Source organism: Sebastes umbrosus, chromosome 20 (assembly GCF_015220745.1).
Source record: "Sebastes umbrosus isolate fSebUmb1 chromosome 20, fSebUmb1.pri, whole genome shotgun sequence".
Taxonomy (NCBI): Eukaryota; Metazoa; Chordata; class Actinopteri; order Perciformes; family Sebastidae; genus Sebastes; species Sebastes umbrosus.
The window spans coordinates 12915217-12931178 of NC_051288.1; the positions used below are offsets into that span (position 1 = coordinate 12915217).

The 15962-nt window shown below is 41.9% G+C and overlaps 1 protein-coding gene and 2 long non-coding RNA genes across 8 annotated transcripts in view; 1 reads left to right on the forward strand and 2 right to left on the reverse strand.

Moving 5' to 3' along the window:
- Positions 1 to 7074, reverse strand: part of LOC119478960 (potassium voltage-gated channel subfamily C member 1-like) — a 60475-nt gene extending 53401 nt beyond the window's left edge. For 2 of the 6 annotated variants that reach the window (XM_037754058.1, XM_037754059.1), the window contains exon 1: positions 6276 to 7073. The gene's annotated coding sequence lies outside the window, so the exon portion shown is untranslated. Of the gene's footprint in view, positions 1 to 6275 lie in introns of all 6 variants that reach the window. The other 4 variants (XM_037754060.1, XM_037754061.1, XM_037754057.1 and 1 more) reach the window with 3 other exon arrangements.
- LOC119478963 lies at positions 607 to 8009 on the forward strand. Its single transcript, XR_005204575.1, has 3 exons — positions 607 to 742; positions 7129 to 7188; positions 7945 to 8009. It is a non-coding gene; the product is annotated as an uncharacterized LOC119478963 (long non-coding RNA).
- Positions 8010 to 14480: 6471 nt separating this feature from the next.
- Positions 14481 to 15665, reverse strand: LOC119479527. The gene is made up of 2 exons (XR_005204694.1): positions 15522 to 15665; positions 14481 to 15325 (listed from the first exon to the last, which is right to left on the reverse strand). It is a non-coding gene; the product is annotated as an uncharacterized LOC119479527 (long non-coding RNA).
- Between the last annotated feature and the right edge of the window lie 297 nt (positions 15666 to 15962).

The following is a 15962-nucleotide window of genomic DNA, read 5'->3' on the forward strand; positions in this document are numbered from 1 at the left end:
CATACATGCTATGCATCGATGTTGTTAACCTTTTTCTCTATTCAAAGAAATGCACCACTCTCCTCCTCCTCCTCTTCCTCCCCCCTCCTCTCCTGTGTGCTCTCACCGGCCCTCCCCCTCTCTCCCTCTGCCTCCTACTACTCTCTCTCTTCCTCACTTTCTCTTCCTCGCTCGCTCTCATATTCCGCATAAAGGAATCACATTTCATTGAAGGAGGAGAGTCATTTCTTCCTCCTCTTCATCCTCCTCTCACAACACTGTCTTATTCCCATCCAGTGCCCCCTTTCTCATTCTTTCATTCTCTTCTTTCTCTCCCTCCCCCCATTCACTGCATTTACTCTCTTTCTTTCATCTCTCCCTTCTTTTGCTTCCTCCTGTCCCATTCTTTCTTTCCCCCCAAAGTCAGCTTCCTTCAATTTGGGTCAACTCTCTCCTTCTCTGTCCCATCACACTTTTGCTTCCTGTCACGCAGGACACTGCAGTCTTTCTTTCTTTACTTGTTATTAGTGTTTACTCTGTTTGTTTTGATGCACTTTTTTTATCTGAAGGAACAACTTTTTGTTCATGGAAAAGTTTGCTGTCTCTTCAGATCTCAAAGTGACATTGAGTTTCTTTTTTTTTTTTCCAGATTTATTTATTTATTTATTTTGCCGTTGTTTTTGTATTTCTTTTTTTTTTTGGTAGGAAAAGTATCCTTTTTTTGTTCATTTTTTTTGAAGATACTGGACTTAACAACACTCAGGTAAGATCCACTAAGACCAAGGCTATTGCATGGGAATGCAGTCAGAGTTTGGAAAAATTAAAGCACAAAAAAAAAACTAAAAATGGATGTATTTGAAGCCTTACATTTCTACTTTTTCCTCAAATCTCCAAAGTCTTTGCAGTGTTTGCTGCAGGATCATCAAATCTGCTTGCTTGACAAAAAAAAAAAAATCCTGCACTCATGAGTTTCAGAGTTGTACTGCATCATTCTGCAGAAGTAGTTTAGTCTGCATCTTTGCAACTAAAAAAAACTCTAGAAATAAGAGAAATCAGGACTAATTTTATTGAGGAAAGGGAATAACCTGCAATAACATCTAAAACAGAACAATTTGAAAGTGAGTTCAGGCATGCACAGTGTAAAAACATCTCTGTCCTGTGGAGCTTTCCAGCAGGGACCGCTTGTGTTGTGGGATGGATTAGATTTCAGCACCATGGACAGCGCTCTCTCTCTCTCTCTGGGACAAACTCTCCTCCAGCTAACAGGATACTCAACTCTCTCCAGAAGCAGCTTCTGTGATCTCAACTGTGGAACTTTTATCACTTGGATGACTTTTTTTTTTTTTTTGGGCTTCGCTTTGTAACTCCCCCGCGCCCCTTACTTCCACTTCATGGGCAGCTGTAGCTTATTGGTGAACTGCTGAATATTTTATACACGGACAGCCACAAGTCTGTTACTGTGGTTAAATGCCTTTTTGTTCCCTAGGAGTAGTGTGTGGTTGAGCTTATTGATTTTAAAAAATCTCCTTAAGTATTCTTTCATGCATTAAAAAAGAAATTTGGAGGTCAATTTGGATAGGTCACCTTTCCTCAGAACGTATTATACTGGAAGATTTTAAAATGAGAAGTTTGATTAAAGTAGTTGTGAACAAGACCAGATTAGTGATCTTGATGACTTCAGGGCATGTGCTTTCTATAGCTGCATTTCAGGAGAAAGTCCGCAGTTTGAAGGTTTCAGCTTAAAACAGAGGAGCACAAGAGCCAGCCTCAGCACTTTCATCACAGCAGTGCACAATTGCTTGGGGAAAAAAAGGGGGAAAGCATGAGGAGGAGGAGAGGCATGGAGGGTATGGAGGTGAGCTGCAGGTGCAAAATGGAGGTCGAGATCCAGTGGTGATGAAAAAAAGCGCAGAGGTGATAAGGAAGGCAGAGAAGGAGGAAGCATGAGGCTAAAAACTGAGGGAGAAAGTGGGAAGAGGAGGGGGAGGAACAATCTCCATCACCACCACCACCTCTCTCTCTCTCTCTCTCTCTCTCTCTCTCTCCTGCAGCATTTCCTGCCTTGGCCACCATGTCCTGCGCCACCCTGCTACTATACTGCACACACACACACAAGGGGAAAGATATAGCGAGAGGGGAGGGGAGGAAGACGCATCCAATCACACACACACACTCACCTGGCTGCAACAAACAAGACTCAGAAATGCATTTTTTAAGGGCGAAATGAGGCTTAATCATTGTGAACCTTTAGGGAAAGAGGAGATGCAGTGGATGGATGGAGAGATAAGAGAGCGAATGGGGCTGAAAGAGAGAGAGAGAGAGAAACAGCGTGCGCATGGCTCGTGCACGAAGGCTGCACTGACGCTAATATATATTAGCAGAAACACTGCAGCAAGAGGGGGAGGGAGCACGGGATTATGGGATGCATTGACTGTGAGGTACCAGCAGCAGTAACCGGGGGGATGGGGAAGAGAGCGCACGCTAGAGAGAGAGAGATGGAGAGAGAGAGAGAGAGTGAGAGGGAGAAAGAGAGAGTGAGAGGGAGAGGGAGAGAGAGAGAGATCGAAGGCAAGGGAGGAATTTGGAGGAGTGCTGACTATGCGGAACAGACCCAGCAGTTGGCAGGAAAAAAGCAAAAAACCTTTACCAATCACAGAGGGGAGGAGAGAGAGATAGGGAGAGGATATGGAGATGGAGAAGGAGAGAAAAGGCTAGAGAGAGAGTAGGGGAGGAAGGTATAGGTAAGGTGGAGGTATAGGATGAGCAGGGAAATGAAAGCAGGGAGGGGGGGAAAAAAAGATGGGGGAGGAGACCAGAAGACAAAAAAAGACCTTGCAGTGGCTCAGGATAGCACCTGAATGGCTGTAAAGGTGTATGAGGATGAAGGGGAGGAAGAGCGGGGGGGGGGGGTTAGAGATGGTCTGCAATACTAATAAGAGGAGTGGATTGATGAAGAGAGAGGAGGCAGAGGAGGAGGAGAGGAAGGAAAACAAGTGTAGGGATGTAAAACAGACATACAGAGGAGCTGAAATGCACCACTGGGGGGGAAAGGAGGGCTTTGCAGGCAAGTGTGTAATGTATGCATGTGTGTGTGTGTGTGTGTGTGTGTGTGTGTGTGTGTGTGTGTGTGTGTGTGAGAGAGAGAGAGATGGCACGAATTACGTATGTGTTTCTGGTGCGCAGCCATTTCTTTTCCCACCCGCTACCTCATCAAAGGATGTAACCACAAGGCTTCACGCTGTTCCACCCTTATCGCCTCCTCCCTCCTTTCCTCATTCCTCTCCCCCTCATCTCTACCTTATCTCCCTCTCCTCTCCTCTCCTCTCCTCTCCTCTCCTCTCCTCTCTCCTCTCCCCTCCTCTCCCCCTCCTCTCTACCTTATCTCCCTCTCCTCTCCTCTCCTCTCCATGTCCTCTCCTCTCTCCTCTCCCTCTCCATCTCCTCTCCTCTCCTCTCCTCTCCTCTCCCTCTCCCTCTCCTCTCACTCCCCAGTGTCGAGGGGACCCCAACAGGAGAAAGTGAGGCACTGCAGAACGGTGAAAAAGCACTGCGGTCACCTCCCCTTTTAGTGCGGTGTCACACACCACACACACAGGCAATGTCCTCCTCCCTCCTCCCTCTTTGAATTGTCATTGCACCTCATGGTGTAACTTAGGCAGGAGAGGAAGAAGAAGCCAGATAAAGGTGCACTCCTCACTCGCGCACCGCACGAGTGAGGATAGTAGTGAGAGGTAGGTGTGCGTATGAATGAATAAGAATGAAGATGAATGTCATGAATGGATGGGAAGGAAAAAAAAAAACAGGGTGCAGAGAAAAAAACAAGGCCACACAATGACCCAGTATAGCTCTGAGACAGCTAATGTACACAGAGGAGAGAGGGGAAAAAAAACAATTCTCATCATAGTAAAACTCACCAGCGGCCAATTCCCAGAACATGAATTAAAGAGCCAATCAATTAAGCAAAGCAGAAAGGGAAATGGCAGCTCCTCTACTCAGCAACACCAGCGTGGAGATCTCCAGGGTGCTGACCAATCCACACATATACTGCAGCACCAACACACACCTTGGAGGTCTCCTGCATGTTGGTCAATCACCCCCACCCTCCCCTCCTCTCCCATGAAGCTCTTGCTATGATCACCTCCACTTTGTATGAGAGAAAAAAAGACTCCTCTTAGCTGGCTGGGGATGATTAATACATAAGGCCATTTTCAGGAATAGACCAGCAGAAATGAAGCCTGTAATAGAGCTCTGAGAGATCAGCCAGTGTCCATGACTAAAAATCCTTCCAGCCCAACAGGAGGATAAATATTGAGATTTTTTTTTGTGGGATAGATAAACCCTGCTGAGGGAGACTTCACTAGTGACAGAAGGAGGCAGGGTGAATGCAGGGAGTGATGGAAGACTAGTGACTGTGGTGTATAGGAGAGGTCAGAAGAAAAAATCCTGAAACAGCACTGACTGAGTGCAAGCCAAGGGATAGTGTGTCATGTCGGGAAGGAACGCTATTTTTGGACCTGGATAAATCTGAGCTAAAATATCCCTCAGTATTTAAAATCCTGCTTCTTAGGAGAATTTGCATCAAGAGCAAAATAGCTTTAACCTCCGCACCTCTCGGCTCTCTCTTAGGCCATTTAAACCTGTCTGCTCCTAATTAATGATGCTGATTAGGACTATTATGATCCAGCAGCGCACTGATGTGGTTGAGATGATGGAAGAAGTACTACTGCGCTCATCCCTGACCTGTGAACTATAGCCAGCGATTAGACATAGAGGAGGGGTATAGGGAAGTCACAGATTATAGACTCTCGACAGAAGAGAGAGAGAGAGAGAGAGAGAGAAGTTTGAATGTGGAGAGACAAGAGGGAACAAAGGAGACAGAGAGAGCTTGAAAGGTCAGCCTCAAGGTCAAAGTGTTTTCAAACACAGAGATGCTCGATCAGGTGACGGATTAGTTGAAGGACAGAGGGGGAAAGTTCTCTGCTGGTATAGAAGACGTGTGAGATGAGAGAGAGAAACCATCAGAGAGGAAGGGGTCAGAGGCAAGAACACCACACAGGCAGGACACGACAGATGCGTAATTCAATCACAACCTCAAAATAGATTTATTCCCCCCCGTTGCTTAAACAGCAGCGCCCTCCTTTCCAGCCCCATCACTATACTCTACCAATCACATCCACCGACAGCATGCCACTATCTCTAGTGGGGAGGCTTTTTTTCTTTTTTTTTTGCTAAAATCGAAAGGGTGTTTTCTGGGTTACCCTCAATCTAAAAATAGCTCCAGCTGTAGATTCATAATGCAGGATTGAGGAGGAGGAGGAGGAGGGGAGAGAGCAAATGGAGGAAGAGAGTTCCCATGGAGAGGAGGGATGAGCATGCTGGAGCCAGTTGGCAGGAAAAAAGCAAGGCATGCTCTGGGAAAGTGAAGGAAGAAGAGGCGTTATGAAACTACATTGTGTGTGTAATGCAGTGGAATGGTGATGTGGTGGTGGTGGCGGTGGGGGGGAAGAAGAAAACCACGTCTAGACATTTAACTGCCCCCATAGACTTCCTGGATCTCGGTGACGCTCTGTCCTTTCCTGTGGTTCTGCTCCAGTGCTCATCATCTTCCTCCTCACACCTCCTCTCTCTCATATGTGTGTGTGTGTGTTTGTATGTCACCCTCCTCCTATATGTGGTTCCTTTATCAAAACCTCCATTTCAGGCCTTGACACTTGCCACAGTGCACACACACTGAAAACAAATGCATGCACACAAACGCACAATACACACATGGAAAAGCAGACAGACACACACAATGATGCCAAGAGGAATGCACACACACACACACACACACACACACACACATTCCCCCCTCTGAGGCATGAAACTGCTGGGATCTAGTGGTGTGCATAGATGGGGAAACACCCACCATTTGTGCAATGAGGAAATGTTATATTTTTTAAAAAAAAAGATTATTTTTAAGCGTCATATCAGTGTATAATGTGTAAAAATGTGTAAAAGTGCAGTTCTTTTGTCATTATAGCAGCTAGAAATAATAAGAAAAACAGTCTAATTTGAACATTTTGCACATATTCTCATATGGATGATGATCAAAACAGAAGAGGAAGAAGAAATGCCAGTTATTGTGGATATAACGAGACTTGTTGAATGTAGGCTAGACGCTTTTTTTTTTTTTTTTTTTTTTGAGCTGGCCAATAAATGCTCTGCTATTATTGACGGATAGAATATAAAACCACCAAAATATACAGACACACATATATATATATATATACACACAGACACGGTTTAATACTCACTTGGTTCAGGTTCGTTTCGAGTGCGTGCAGAAACACGCACATCAAGCTTTAAAAAAAAAAAGATCAATCAAAATGTAGTTGTTCTTTGTTAGATCACCTCTTTTCTTATGATTTCACAGAGTATATCCAGTTTCTCGCAAAAGGCAATTCGAAATCAAAATATGCGCGCCTGAAAATCTCGTTTTGTGGACAGCGTTATTGCCGATTGTTACTTATAGCTTATGGTCATGCTGATGATGGGCAAAAGGGATGAGTCTTTTTCGGATGAAATGAAGCAAGAAGTCCACCCTGAAAACTGGCTGCTTTTTTGTTGTTGTTGTTGTTGCTATTTCCCCTCGATTCCCCCTTTCTCTCCCACCTCTTTGTTATTGCCACAAAAAAAAAGAATTGCCAGCCTTTGTTACAGTGTCTCTACGCTTCCAGGCGCAGGGTGTAGCTACCATTCAGCTCTTCCTCTTGTCTCCAACCCTTTTTTTGCAAATGTTTCAATGGAGATGCAGCCTGTAGACACCTCTTTTCCTCTCTCTGTGCCTCTCTCTGTTCCTTTGGAGGAGCGTCACCTTCTGCACTAGTTTTTTCTCTCTCTCCTCCTCAGACGATACATGTGGGCGGATTAGAGAACAAGACAGAGGGGTGGGAGGACCCTGGTGAATACAGAGGCTAATTTATCATATGGGCTGCTGAACTTCATAAATACATATGCTATAAAAAAAAAAACACCAGAGCTATAAGAGGAAAGATTTTTAATCATCTGTTTAATTGGTTTGTTTTTTCTCCCCCCTCTTCTTCCTCCTTATATATCCCCCACACATGCTCACTACTGTGCTGGATGGACGCACCATTTTGTCTACAGGTTTCCCAGCCTTGACTCTCTCTGGCTGACATCAGCAGTCATGTGGTAGCAGAGGAGCAGGTGGGTTAGAAGACAGTGATTGTGGAGTAGTATGTTCATTAATAATAGTAACAAGGAGAAGAGGAAAAAACACTGTTTTGGTGTATTTTCCTCAGAAGGCACTCTCTGTTCTCAGACATTAAAGCTTCAGTAGGTAGAATATTTAACCTTTCAGCATATTGCAATTTAAGTGATCTGAGAGAGACTTCTGCTCCTCCTAGTGGCTCTGTTTTCAGGCTTTAAAAGATCTAGCCAGTGATGGGAGACTTTGGCCAATCACAGGTCATTTCAGAGAGAGAGAGCGTTCCTATTGGCTGTTCATTCAAGGGAGGCAGCTGTCAATCACTTGCAAACTCCGATCAAATGGTCAATAGGCAGCGCAGATTAAATATGAATCAATATTCTGTTACTGTAATGCCTATTTTTCACCTCAAATGTTTTTAGTCACATCTTGTAGTGTGCTGTTTAGCTGTAAAAGGAGAAAGTTTGCTCCGGCTGGTGGGCGGTGCTTGGTATTTCCTCAACTGATCTCAACATGGCTGCCGGGTCACAGAGTTTTTCATTTTACAGCTAAACAGTACCCTACAAGATGTTTCTGAAAACATTTGAGGTGAGAAATAGACATTACAGTAACAGAATATTGATTCATATTTGATCAGCGCTGCCTAGTTTGACCGTTTGATCAGAGTTTAAGAGTGATTGACAGCTGCTCAGAGACGGCAAGGCTCCAGCTCAGCTTTGATTGGTTGTTTTCCTCTGGTCTGTGAAATCTTGCAGATGCCATTAGGAGCACCGGAGGACACCGAAGGACACAACGGAGGACACACCGAAGGACACCGGAGGACACAGAGGCATGTGATCTTTTTCCGATTACCTGTCTCATGCACTACTGTCAGGATAAAGTGACCGTTATAAAATAAAAATAACTTTTTTTTAAATCATATTTGCTCCATTTTTACCCACTTCAGCTTTAAGGGATCTGTCTCTTTAAAAATGCCACTATTTCAATTAAATTCCTGACACAAGACACACTGCAGGAACATTACAGATTATTTCAGTCTTAAAACAAACACTGTTTTTGCAGGAGGCCTATAGGTTTGGGCCAAGCAATGTTGCTGATGCACTTATGGACAGGAAACTCAGGGTCGAGTGCAACGCGGCCTCATAAAAATTACAACAGTAGTAAAAGGCCAAAAGGCTATTGCTTAGGTGCCTGTAGCATTTTTCTTTGACCGCAAGATGTTCTCGTGAGAGCAAAGTGCTGACAGAAAAAGGATGAGTAAAGGAGAAATGCAAGTTCTTTAAAGTGCATTTAGTACAAAGGAGGTTATGTTACTGTTCAATTAACAAATTAAAAATGCAAAAGGGCTGCTTATACGTATATCCCTTATCCTTTATCATTTTCCAAAGTTAAGACGAATACAAACAACAGTCAGATCTACAGAGTCTCCAAACAATCTGACTTGTATGTGTTGAGACTGTCTGGAGGAAAACCATGTGAACGAACTCTACCATGATAAAGGTCAAGCCTCTCCCAGCTCTAACGCTACAGCGCTGAACACAGACCCATTGTCTTTACAGTGAATCAAATCTTTACATACATTCTGACGCATAAAAGCTGGGAATTACGTCAGCGGGGAGAGAGTGGGTTGGTAGATCATACAAAGTACAAAGGAACATCTAATATGCTTAATATGTGCACAAACACACAAACCTCATATTATGGAGAACACAAAACAGGCTTGGATCGGCAGCTTGTGTGGATTGCATATCTCTGCCTTTTTGTGTTCTGCATTAAATGTTCTCACTTTACCCCTTGTTTTTACTTTGTATTATCTCTGACCTGTTTGGGAAGCCTTTTCCTCTGTTTTCCATGTTTTTTTTGCTGAAATATGCCACAAGATTACACGTTTGATCCGCACAGCATCTACATGTCCGGCTATAGGAGCCCATGAGCAAGACCTGTTAACATGAGCTACATTCCTATGTAAATATGAAAGCATTTTAGGTCTCGTAACGCTGCCTTTTCTCTGTATGTACAGTACTGTATATTGTTTGTCTAAAATGTATGTCACACGTGTGAGATTTACAGCCATTTTATATTACCCTCAGGAAACAATGCATAACTCTATTCTGCACTATATCACTCCTTGTTCTTTACAACCCTTCAAAGCCCTGCATCTAGGATCGGTCAAACACATGATTTATACAGGTAAGCAATAATTCAAGCGGTTAAAAACAGCAGCCAGAGCCCTTCCAGCAAAGTCTGTAGGCGTTTTTATGCAGTATTTATAGCATTTAGTAGCCTATCAAAAGAGTCTATAGCTAGCGGCTTTATATGGCTGTACTTATGCACAGTGGTGCTAAGGGGTAAATGCTAATATCAGCATACCAACATGCTCACTGTGACACAATGCTGTGTTTAGCAGGGAATATTTACCAGGTTCACCATCTCAGTTTTAGCACTAAACACAAAGTACAGCAGAGGCTGATGGGAATGGGAGTTTTGCAGGTATTTGGTCATAAATAGATAGATAGATGTTCCGATACCATTTTTTCCATCCCGATATCGATTCCGATACCTGAACTTGCGGTATCGGCCAGTACCGATCCGATACCAGCGTAATAAAGAAAATATATAGTAATTATTATTATTATTTAACAGGTGTTTACTGCCGACCATGTATGGATATGATCTCTATCTTTGCTGTATGGCCTGCAGGTTAAACCCTTTGTAAAACAATACATACAGATAATGGATGCAATAGAACTAGGCAACACTAGTGCCACCCCAAAACAGAAGCCTTACATATTGTACATATCGCCGTTTTACTTGTTGGATTTTCCACTGTGAAATATTGCCAAATGGTTGACATTTTCCTCGCTCTGACCACCGTCACACTCTCCACTAGCACCGCACTGTTATTTGCTATCGTCACATGACAAACTACCTGCAATCAGGACTTCTTCGCTGCTCTAAAACAGTAGCCATGATACATCCAGGGCGACAGCACAGTGAAGACTACTGCTTTGGAGCAACGAAGAAGAATTGATTTCCGGTTAAACAAGTTGATTTTTTTCTGGGTTAATGAATTATAATATCGGATTGGTGCAAAGACTAGCGTACTTGCCGATACCGAATTTTGGACAGTATCAGACGCAGTTCCGATGCTGATATCGGTATCGGAACCGCTCTAGTCGTAAACCAAAGTGCTAGATTAAAGGTCGGGATCATCAAAGTCATTCGATTTTACTATCAAGGGGCTTTGAATATCAGTAGTAGTTGCCGTCTATAGAGCCGCGCTGCTATCAACTATAAGAATGAAATGAATATACAACATTTGCATGTTCAAAGGCAACACTCTCTGCGTCAAACTAAAAGTGAATTCACCCTCTGCGTCACCAGACCAGAACAAATGCAGAAGGAAGTCGGCCACAGAAAGTAGCTGACAGTGTTTCTTCATCAACCTGCATAAATACTGAATGCTCAACTTTGTTCGTCCTAAGAGTGAGCATTACACATCCACAGTCAGTCTGTGGACGGCATTGTGGTGCAGCTCATGCATAAGGGATTAGTGAGCAGCAGAACTGAAGATACATTGTGTGGTCAAGAGGAGGTTCTCAAGCGCTGACGGAGCAGCATCCTCAGCCTGTCGGTTCACCATTATTTCCAGTAAATTTTATGGTCGTTATTGTATGGGTAGACATTGTATACATCATTCAAATTAAAAAAGTCCTCTACCAGTATATCTACCATGTCCAATATAGTTGCACAGATGGGGACTGTACTGTAGGGTGAAAGGATTGCTGGCCTTGAGGATGCAAAGATTAATTGACAATGAGTAACCGGTGCTTCAATAATCTATATTGATGTTGTCAATCAATGATCGAAAAACAGTGTCCACTGACTCAGTGCTTCCCGTGCACTTCACGTGATTTTCAGTTCTGTAATGTGTTTTACGCTCAGCGGAAGCTGGTTGCACGACGGGATATAAAATAGATTTCGGTACAAGAACTAAACAAAACGCACAAATCAAACTTTGCAGAATTGCCGCGTGTTTAAAACCCACAGGGGTCTGTGACAAATATTGATTCTAATCACTTTTGAGACAGTGTGCAGCAGAATGGAAGACCATAAGCTACGTCTTATTGAATTATGAATCAAGTGTTGGCAGCCTCCAAACCTATCATGAGATTTGTTAAATGCAGTCCTATTACCATGTTATTTCCAGCACTAGTTATTAGGACAATTCTAGCATGCTATAAGAGACGCTACAGTCCTCCAGAGGTATGTGCTACAGCTTCATTATGTTATGTCATGCACTATTGAGCAGTAGTAATTACCTGATTCATTTAAGAATTAAAAGACATAAATACCGTATTATTACGAAAATGTAACCGAAACCTTACTGAGGTCATAGTTTTATAAGTGCAGTATCCCACTGTGTGTATAACAGACAAATTGATTAAATAGGATTTTTGGGGTGTTCTTCCAGACTCCATCTGCGATCACATATAATTATAACATACAGACGCGCTAAAGGAAATGGTATTGCCAGCTGACATGGAATGATGTTTTGAACTCATTTAAGCTAAAATGAAATTTGCCGTCAATATCTAATCAAATAGACGTGTTCTGGAGCCATACAGGCAGCAAGAGGAAGGATGGAGCAATGGATGAAAGATGATTGCAACACTGTGTTGCTTCCATACAATTTCTCAGAAATGGAAAGTTTTCACAATAAAAGCCTTTTTTAAAAGTTCTCTTGAGTAATGCCTCATTTCTCTAAGCGTCATAATCTGAGGTGTTTGATCGCTGTATCCAAATATCCTGGAAATAGTCGCTTGGCAGGTGTAAAGTTTTGAATAAAAGCGTTCCTAATTAATCCCTTCACAGTGTGGACTCGTGTTATTTTTGCCCTGGCTCAATCATCTTCTCATAATTAGTCTCTAAACCAAATGTTGAACCACAACTGTATTTTTGTAGTTGTAAATAAATGAGTGATTAATCCCTAGAGAGCATCGGAAGCGTAATCTTTCTAGGTTTTACATCTTTTGTTAATGGAGAACAGCCTTTCATTCATAAAACACTCAGTTGTAAAGTATTATTATGTGCACCTAGGTAAAACTAATCCAGTCTAATACAGATATCCTGCAATGAATCCTACACTTCATTAAAGTTATGTTTAGCTTTTGTTGAAAGTGTTTTAGAGAGGTTTTGATTCAGCTTTATGCTCATGATGGAGGCTGTAGTTTATGGCAGGGACATCAGTGAACTTACAAACTAAATTGCAAAACATATGAATCTTTGTAAACAATAACAGGAAACTTGCATATTCATAATACATTTACACAAAGTGCAGTAAGTTGTGTCTACTTTACAGTCCATTTTTGTCGTTGTTGAGCATAACAACACTCATTTATACTCTATTGAAAGAAAGATCTGATAGAAAGCTATTTCTTGGAATATTTGTTGAGTGTTGCATAACTGTATTCGTGCTATTATGCCCATCTTTAATGTTTGATTTCTGTTAAATGTATCTATTCTGGTGAGATTCATATATCCAGTGTGGTTAATCTGAGCTGTATCCATGCAGTGTGAAGTTCAGATGACTTAAATTCAAAAATAATAAAACTTTCATCAACTATCTCCAGCAATACATTTCCTATAATCTATCAAATCTGCTCTGTATGTTCTTCTTCTGACTTTTCATCTTGTCTTTAAATATTTAACCACTAGAGGGAGACTGTTATTGGCTACCACACATGGGGGAAATCCAGTGAGGATTCATCTCTGCTATTCTGTTGCATCACAATAACTTTGGTACAAGCTGTACCAAAACACCCAGTGTTATCCAGAAAACAAAATCTTAAAAAAGGCTTTTATCAGCAGATGAGTCAACTCACGCATCCAAATTTACTCAGAGGTTTTCTGTTGTGATCTACCAGAGGCCTTCACAGCGTCAGACCTGGCTCCATGCGGAGCCTAATTTAGAGCCTGCAGGCTGCAGACCAAGGGCGTCACATTCACTTCAGCAATGTAGGGCACACTTTGCATCAGCCTCTGGGCAGCAAATCACACCGTCATACTGTTGGTACACAGGGAGCAAAAAAATCCCTTGTTTCATCACCATGACTGCAAAAAAAAAAAAGAAAAATCACATAGAAATTCCAGCATGGATGAGATTGTGTAAGATAATACAGAATTTACGTTTGCTTCAAGGCAACCATATAATGCACTATTGTAAAAATACACTAGCATTTGAAGCTGGAAAGACAGTTCATCCTTCTAAAGCTGAAGGGTACCGGTGTGTTTGTCAGAGAAAGATAAAGAAGGTACGTATTCATCCGCCTGAGGCTTCCAGAGTCTGATCGGGCTCCATAATAATTTAGAGCCTGCACTCCTCTGACCAAGGTTTAATTTCTACTATGAGAAGGGCACATTCTCCATCAACCATCGGCAGCAAATCACACTGACACACTGCAGGCACCCGAGGAGCCTAAATCCCTCTATCACTGGAAGTACACACATTTACAGAAGACTGTGCAGCTATGAGAAACCCCGATCCAAACAGGTAAGATCAGCCTCATGAAACTCGAGTCTTGCACATTGTGGAGATGTTTCAAAAAACATTAAAAGTAGAGTTATGTGGAGACCAAAGCCAAAATACACAGAAGATAGGCACTTCTTTCTACAGATGTATCATCTGAGAACTCATGTGGAGGGGATGTGTGAAACACATTACGCTGTTGTGGTCCAACTTCGGACAGACTTTGGCTGTCATTGACGCAGTAAATAATCCGACAAACTATGCGGTTGTAATCCAGTAGCTCTGTGAGCAAGATGATGTCAATGATGGCAACAAGTATGAGCTCTTACCATCTGACAGACGATACAGAGTCCCCAGATGCAAACTGAACTGTTATAAAAACTTGTTTGTGCCCTCCTCGATCAAAATGTTAAATTTTAAATAATGTTTCTTGAGGCTGTAGGGTTGTGCAATATCGTCTTGGTGTACTTATTCCTATTTTTAAGTCTTATTTTGCTGTTTTATATATATCTTGTGCAATATTGGTATTGTGCGATATATGTTGTTTGTGGTTTACATTATTATGTTTCTCTGTTTACATGTGGATTGTTGTTTGTTTTTAATATTTCTATTTATTGATGCTGCTGTAGAGGCAGCTGATGGTGTCCAAGACAAATGTCCCCAAGGGGACAATATAGTGTATCGTATCGTACAAGACACAATTATCGGAGATTAGCTAAAGGTAGGACTGGACTTGGATGTGTTCATTTGACAAACACTGTATCAATGGCGAGGAGTTTTATTTATACTTTTTAAAACATTTAAGGCAACCAGGAAACACATTACTACAAACCAAGTCATGAGAGAACAAAGATCTAAATCAAAATTAACAGGAATTACAATTCAAGTATATAATGTATATATAGTATATAAACATAGAATTTAATTGAATATATTAGAGGCCCCATTGTCAACGATACCCAATCCAGCTATTTGAGTCAGTATCGGTGCATCCCTAATCTAAACACACAATTTATATAATACTGGAACCGTTATGCAAACAAATGGATTGTGTGCTAGTGGGTGGATAATTGAGTTCTCATGTGCTCATGAGATCTCAATTCTCAGGAGATGAAATTGGATGATTTGAACACCTGCCTCCGACTGCTGGGAACACCATGTTGGGAAATGAATTCTTGGAAGATTTAAGGAGGAAATGACTGAAAGGATCATTGTAAATAAAAGCTCCATAATCTCCCAGATGTTTTGGTTCCTGTGCGAGGAGCCGCAGCCTGGGATGCTCAGGCAGAACACTCCTGACTTTGTTGAAGTCTTTCACATCCTGGAATGTCCTGTCCGAGCGACCATCTGTTAAAAACACATTTTTATGGATATCTCGCCAAACCTTTGATCGTTTCAGTCAGCGCTGCTCTGACCCTGGGATGATACTGTCCTCTTGCAGATTGGTGTTGAATTCATAATCCCATGAGATTCTTGCACCTGTTCTTAGGAAGCTTCCTTTCACGCTTATTGGCTGAGTTTTTGTTTTTATGGCTGGCTTTAATCTCTGCTTCCCACTGTTTTTTCACCATGGTGTAAAGCCTCATGGTGGCCTGTGCGTCTTGGACCTGATAGAAGAGACGGAGAGATCAGTCCAACATGCTAGGTTTTACTTTTTTTTATGGGTATTCTTTGTAATTTTGTGCACTGATGTTTTCTAAATCAACTATTATTAGAAGACTGTTGTTAATGTGAGAGAAAGGTAGAACATTTTAGCACATTATAACATATTTGGAAAAAAAAGTGTCTATGTTGATGACTTACGGATGAATGTTCACCCTGTTGGACTTTAACGTGGAGTATTTCTCTACAGAGGACTCTCAGCGCAGGTTGACCACTCTGGAGAAAAAAGGAAATAATCATATACACACGTGGACAAAATTGTTGGTACCCTTCCGTTAAAGAAAGAAAAACCCACAATGGTCACTGAAATAACTTGAAACTGACAAAAGAAAAAAAAAATTCACTGAAAATGAACTAATGAAAATCAGACATTGTTTTTGAATTGTGGTTCAACAGAATCATTTTAAAAAACAAACTAATGAAACTGGCCTGGACAAAAATGATGGTACCCCTAGAAAAGATGTAAAATAGTTTGACCATAGGGACATGTTAAACTAAGGTGTGTCCTGTAAATAGCATCACAGGTATCTTCAAACTTGTAATCAGTCAGTCTGCCTATTTAAAGGGTGAAAAGTAGTCACT